Source organism: Callorhinus ursinus, unplaced genomic scaffold (genome assembly GCF_003265705.2).
Source record: "Callorhinus ursinus isolate GAN/ISIS: 27379988/994484 unplaced genomic scaffold, GSC_fseal_2.0 scaffold5, whole genome shotgun sequence".
NCBI classification, from domain to species: domain Eukaryota; kingdom Metazoa; phylum Chordata; class Mammalia; order Carnivora; family Otariidae; genus Callorhinus; species Callorhinus ursinus.
Window position 1 is genome coordinate 69662818 of NW_027397067.1, and position 6268 is coordinate 69669085.

At 54.1% G+C, this 6268-nt stretch overlaps 1 long non-coding RNA gene across 6 annotated transcripts in view; it reads left to right on the forward strand.

Moving 5' to 3' along the window:
• Positions 1–620: 620 nt before the first annotated feature.
• Positions 621–6268, forward strand: part of LOC112823393 (uncharacterized) — a 379174-nt gene continuing 373526 nt past the window's right edge. For all 6 annotated transcript variants that reach the window (XR_012378344.1, XR_012378347.1, XR_012378345.1 and 3 more), the window contains exon 1: positions 621–812. This is a non-coding gene — a long non-coding RNA (uncharacterized lncRNA). The remainder of the gene's footprint in view (positions 813–6268) is intronic.

Below are 6268 nucleotides of genomic sequence, written 5' to 3' on the forward strand. Positions count from 1 at the left end.
GATGCTGGGTGGTACCCACAGAGGCGCTCGGATCGCTAGGGACGGAGTTGAGCCAGGGGTCTTCCCTCCCGGCTCTGAGCATCTTGGTCCTTCAATTTCACAGACCTCGCCTTCCCCATCCGGCAAGTGGGAAGACTCCCTGCTTCCAGGACGCCGGGATGGGGAGGGGGGCTGGGAAAGGGAGTGCGGAGATGGCGGCGCTCCAGGGTGCGGGCATCCCCGCAGGGTTCGGGCCGGTTCGCTCCGGCCCCGGCGCCAGTGCGGCCGGGACCCCCGCCCGGTGCCGAGCGCTCCTCCCTCCACCCCCTTTCCCGGCGCCCAGCGCTCCGCTCCCCTCCCCCCTAACCCCAGCGTCTTCTGGGCCCTAGGCAGTCAAGGCGCCCCAGACCCGCCCCGCCTCCTCGCGCAGCCCTCCGCCGCTCGGCGCCCGGCGCTGCCCCGGCGGCGGGCGGAGGGGCGCGCGGGGCGGCGAAGAGCCGGGGCTGGAGAGCGCGGGGCGCGCGGGGACCGAGGACGCACGCGGCCGGCCGGGCGGCGCGCGCTTCCCCCTCCCCCGCGGCCCGAGCGCGAGCCGCCGTGACGTCACGGGCCGCCCGCCAGCCCCGCGCTCCAGCGGGCAGAGCGCGTGCGGCCGCCGAGCACATGGGCTCGCGGGCCGGGCGGGCTCGGGGCGGCCTGGACCCGGACGGGCCGCGAGGGGTCGCGCGCAGGGACGGGCCCCGACACCCCCCGGGCCCCCGAGCGGATTTCCACGCGGGGAGGATGTTGGCAGCCCCGGCGACCTGCCGAGACACAGCGGGATCCACCTTCCAGTAAGTTAGAATTTTGCCCTCTGCGTTTCTGGGAACTCGCAAGCCTCGGCCTTGCGGGTTGGGATGCGCAGAGAGTAGTTGGACAGAGGAAAGGGGCTTTCGGATTCCGATGTGTGCTTGTTAATCGTGCACTTTGCTCATCACCAGACTCGAGAGTGGCGGTGAGTTTGGGCGTTGGTGGGGGGCGGGGGGGGAGGAGACATCAAATGGGCCATGCATGCATGAGATAATTCCGGGTTTGTGCACTTGATGGAAGGTGTATTGTTACCCAACACCTAAAAATAGACCTCCAGTCAGTCCCGATTTGGGGTCGCAGATGTCGTTTGGAGGACCCTTTTGAGAAGCTAGAGGTCTGTGAACCATATGATGCTGCCTTCATCCTTTGACCATTATCCTCCCCCACCAGGGGATTTTCAAAAACCCAGCAATTGTTTTTGGAAACTTTTTGTGCTTTTGCATTGCATTTACAGATTTGCTGGGTGCCCCCACACCCTTCTCATGGTCATTCTTTTTGGATGGCTTGTTGGTGTAATTGTGTTTACTCTCCCTAGACTAACGTGCTCTTATTTTTGCCAGTGTTGGGGGTGGGTATTGACTTTCAGGAAGGGCAGCCATGAGGCTGCATGTGTCCGGTGCCCGGATACACTATGGATTTTCCTGATACTCTGTAAGCATGGAATATTCTTCTGCTCACTGGAGCCCCTGGCTTCTAGAAGATGAGAGAAGAGGAGAAATCACTTGTGAGGGTTTTTAGGGACTAGAGGGGGAAGTTTTGGTTTTCCTCTCTGGTCTTATGTTTTCCAAAGAGGCTGGCAACCCCCTCTGGCCCACTTCACCACTGTGAGCCCTGCCTCCTGGAGCTGTTTCGCTGCTGGAGGAAGCAAAGGCTGGAGAAAAACGTGTGTTTGTGTGTGGTGGGTGGGCGGGGGCCTGGAGGACGGAGGGACAGTATCTGCTCTGCTGTTAGTCATAGGATGTTGCAGACCTATTTTGCATACTGGCGTTGACAAGTTGAGGCTTGTTCATTTGACACAGTCCTGTGGTCACAGCAAATCTTTATAAAACTCTAACCAGTGGAAAAGGTGCTTGTATGGATCCTCTGAACCCTGAGTGGAACTTCCTGAAAGCTTTATTAGGAGAAAAACCTTCCTGGAAGCAGCGGAAGGACAAACAGAATCGCTGGCTGGGCAAAGCCTCGTGGCCTGGTCTCCACGACTTGAGGGGAGTTACATCTTAGAGGTGAGGACTCCTCGTGGTCTGAGCCATTGGCAAAGGGCCGGACTGGAATTCCTTGTGTGGGTCTGGTGATGGAAAGGCTGGGTGGGTACAGGGGCGACCATAATGCTGTACCCATTGAACTCCTAGAGGGGGTTTATTAGGTGGTCATGTTGTTGTTTGGCCTGGTGAAGGGTGCTGTTTATTGTTGTTGTTGCTTTACCTACTCTGAGTGCAGAATATTGCATAAACCGGGCTTCTCTTGAAAGTAGATGAAATCAGCTGCTTTTTCAGATTTTCCTCTCTCTTCTTTCATCTCCACCCCCCCCTCCCCCCATGCTGTCCGGTGTGCTCTTTCTGTCCGTGGCTGGAGCTTTTTTGGCCTGGAAGGACCAAGTTCTTTTTCTCAGTTCTGAGATCTCTGACCCCCACTGGTCCCTGTGATTGCTGGTCTGAAAACCGGATGGGTTCTCCCTGTCCACATCAGTCAATCCACGTGCTTCGGCGCTTTTTTTTCTTCTTGAATGGCAGGCAGGCAGGCTGGCTGGGTTTGGGGCCTTCTGCCTGCCTGGGATGGACGCTTTTCTCGGACAGCTCAGCTCAGGAGTCTCCTGGATGATAAAACACCCCTACTTTCTTCTGTGTGTTCGTGTCCCTGAATTTGGCCAGACCAATGGCAAATCAGCCCTTTCCTGAGGAAGCCGAGGACCTTAGGTAGTTGCTGGTCCGTATTGTCTGGGGACGTGGCCATGGGCCTGTTAAAGGCCGCACTTGACTGTGTCTGTTTGATGTCAGATGCCCTCCTGGATGCTCTGGCTTTTTATTTTGTATTCCCTTTCACTTTGGCTGTAGACACATCACTCCCCTTGTGTTTGTTCTTTTCCTTCTCTCCTGATGCTGGTTTGTGATCTCTTTAAGAGACCAGGACTCCCTTGTTCTGTATCCCGCGTCTGTAGGGAGACCCGGATCCAAGGTGGGAACAGAGCAACATTGATGAGCCCCATTGACAGTCTCCCTAGTAAACCTCAGAAATTCTAGGTCTTACTGGAGAATGCTGCTCAGAGGGTCCTTTGATAGGTGCCTCCTCCATCTCTTCTGTTTTTCCAAGTAATCTATGGAACTAATAAAGGTAGTAAGAATAACAGATAATAATAATGATAGTAGTTCCTATAACAGGAAATTGTATATCATGCCAAGCATGTTCTTTGCATTGTATGCCCCTTACAACCTTACTAGGCAATTATAATAAAATGTGTAGCAATGATGAGGTTCTTGTGGGCCAGCGTCCGTTCTGAATGCTTTAAATGTATTACCTCACTTAATCTCCCAGTAGTCATATAAAATAGGATTATTATTATTACCAGAATTTTGCAGGTGAAGAACCCACAGCTCAGAGTAGTTGAAAATAATTGCCCCTCAGGTCACGCAGCTGGGGAGCAACATAGCCATCAGGATTTGGCCCAGGGCCTGCTTCCAGAAGTAAGAGGGCAGTGAAATTAAAAATAAGCAAAGGATGCTTATTGGCCTCGAGCAGGGGGACTCAGGCAGGATAGAAACGGTCACATCTTGTACAAAGACACCCCTTGCTCTGGCTGCCGGCCTCTTTCTGCCCTGGGGGAGCAGGCTGCTCCTAGTGGGGCCACGGAGTCTCAGACAGACCTTTAGTGTCTGGAGAGCTCTCGCCCCAGAGTCTGGGGAACAAAGCCCCTGGGGCCCCGGGCAGGAGGCTCAGACATAGTGCAGAATCTATGAGTATTTGTAAAGTGCCACATCCAGACACCCTGCCTGACTTTGTGACCAGCATTTAATTACTATCAAAATCCACAGCAGATGGGAGATAGGGTTCTTTTCAGCCAACCTTCCCCTTCCCTCACATTCCCCACAACTGCTCTGAGTCCCTGCCTTTATCCTGAGTGTGTTCAGCTCCTACAGCTACTGAACCTACCCATACAAAGATTGTGGTGGCCCCTCTCGCAATCCTGTCAGTAAAAACAATAACACCGTGGGTCATAAAACACAAGACTTAATATTCACGAGGTCAACATGGTCTCAGTCATTTTTACTGGCAGAAATCTGACTTGTCTTTCCTTTGTTTTCTCTTCCTCTTTTTTGGGGGGTGAAGGTAGAGTAGAGGGTATTGTTTTGCTGGCGTCTGGTGGGGTAATCTATAAGCCCCAAGATTACTTGTTTACCTGCCACTTTCTCCCTTGTTGACCATGAGCTGCTTGAGAGCAGGGGAGGGTGGGGTCAGGAGGGGCCGGTGGTCATCTTCACCAGACAGATGTGTTAGCCCTGGGTCTTAGTTGAATCAGGTGACTGTCAAGGACTGCTTTGTTTTCAAGGAATCGAGCAGCCCCCAGGCTACAGTCATTGTCAGTAAGAGATGAAACCGCCCAAAGTGGGGGGAAGTAGAGGGTTTGCCCCGCGGGAATGGACACTGAAGGAAGAGAAGGAAACCAGCTAGCTGCTGGAGGTGTCTGGGTAATGCCTAGAAGAGGTAGTGCAGATCAGGGGTATTTTGGGGGCAAGTTACTTCACCTCTGTAAGCCTCAGTTTTGTCATCTATAAAATGGGGACGATAAAGCACTTGCTTCACAAGTTGGCCGTGAGGAGGAAATAGGGGATGATCAGCATTCGGCAGAGTGCCTGGGCTCCTAGTAAACCCTCTGTAAAAGTTAGCTAATATTACTGCTGCAATTATTGGGTTTTTATTACTTCCTGTGGCTGCTTGGAGGAGTGGTTTCTGAATACATTTTAATGTAAAGGTAACACTGGTGACACAGATGATAAGATGGCAGTGACTTCATAGAGGTCTTTGCAAGAGAAAAGGCCTGGCAGTTATAAGTAAGAAAGAGATGAGCCATCAGGGAAGCTGCAGAAGCAGGTCTCTGAAAGGACAGGGATGGGGGGGTGCCCCTCAGGCCTCATCCTGTCTTTGCAGGTGACTTACCCTCTCAGCTGCCATGCAGGGAGAATGGTTTTGCCGTCTTGGGGATGGTGCAGAGCACTTTGCACAGAGGAAGTAAGCCCTTGAAGCAGACAGAAGAGCAGTTGTCACCGATTATTCTTTAGGACTCCCTTTTCCAGGGGTGCCTGGGTGGCTCAGTCGTTAAGCGTCTGCCTTCGGCTCAGGTCATGATCCCAGGATCCTGGGATCCAGCCCCGCATCAGGCTCCCTGCTCAGCAGGAAGCCTGCTTCTCCCTCTCCCACTCCCCCTGCTTGTGTTCCCTCTCTCACTGTGTCTCTCTCTGTCAAAAAAATAAATAAAATCTTTAAAAAAAAAAAAAAAGGACTCCCTTTTCCAGGTAGCTTTTTGCTTCTCTGCTCAAGACCGACGGATCCATTCATTCGTTTGCTGAGCAGCTGCTGTGTTCTGGGCACTGTTCTAGCTGCCGGAGATCCAGCAGGGAAGGAAAGAGACAAAAATCCCTGCCCTCCTGCGGCGTCCTTTCTAGTCCAAGCCACACAGTGGGACAGGTGAAGGCAAAAACCGCACCCACTCGGTGCAGAGTGGTTCTGGCCCCGCCGTGCCCTTGGGTGTAAGGTCCCTAGCACCAGCCTTGGCATGTGGTCGTTATGATGTAAATAAGTGGTAGTTGCTGTATTTATATTCTCTGAATGTTTGTGTCCTTCCAAAATTCATATGTTGAGGGCACCTGGGTGGCTCAGTCGATGAAGTGTCCGCTTGGGCGGCTCAGGTCATGATCCTGAGGTCCCGGGATTGAGCTCCGCTTCGGGCTCCCTGCTCAGTGGAGAGCCTGCTTCTCCCCATCCCTCTTCTGCTCCCCCTGCTTGCGCTCTCTTCCCCCCCCCCCCCCCCCCCCTTTCTCTCTCTGTCAAATAAATAAAGCAGACTCCTCACTGAGCAGGGAGCCCAATGCGGGACTTGATCCCAGGAGCCCGGGATCATGACGTGAGCCGCCCAAGGCAGACGCTTCACCGACTGAGCCACCCAGGCGTCCCGCTAATTGTCTTAGGGGGTAATGCGTTCTGAGGGAGCCGGTAGAGCAGGTGAGGGTCTGGAGGGCTGCGGTGGGCTGCAGTGTTAAGTTGGCTGGTCGGGGCACGCTTCCTCTAGACGCCGACCTTGGAGCAGCCTTGAAGGAGGTGGAGGAGGTTGGTCTAGAGGAGGCTGTTACAGGCCCTGGGGAGGCCAGGATAGAGGCTGAGAGCAGGGGTGAGCCTGTGAGATGGAGGAGCAGCACGGAGAATGAACTGGAGGGGTGGTGTGAGCCGGGCA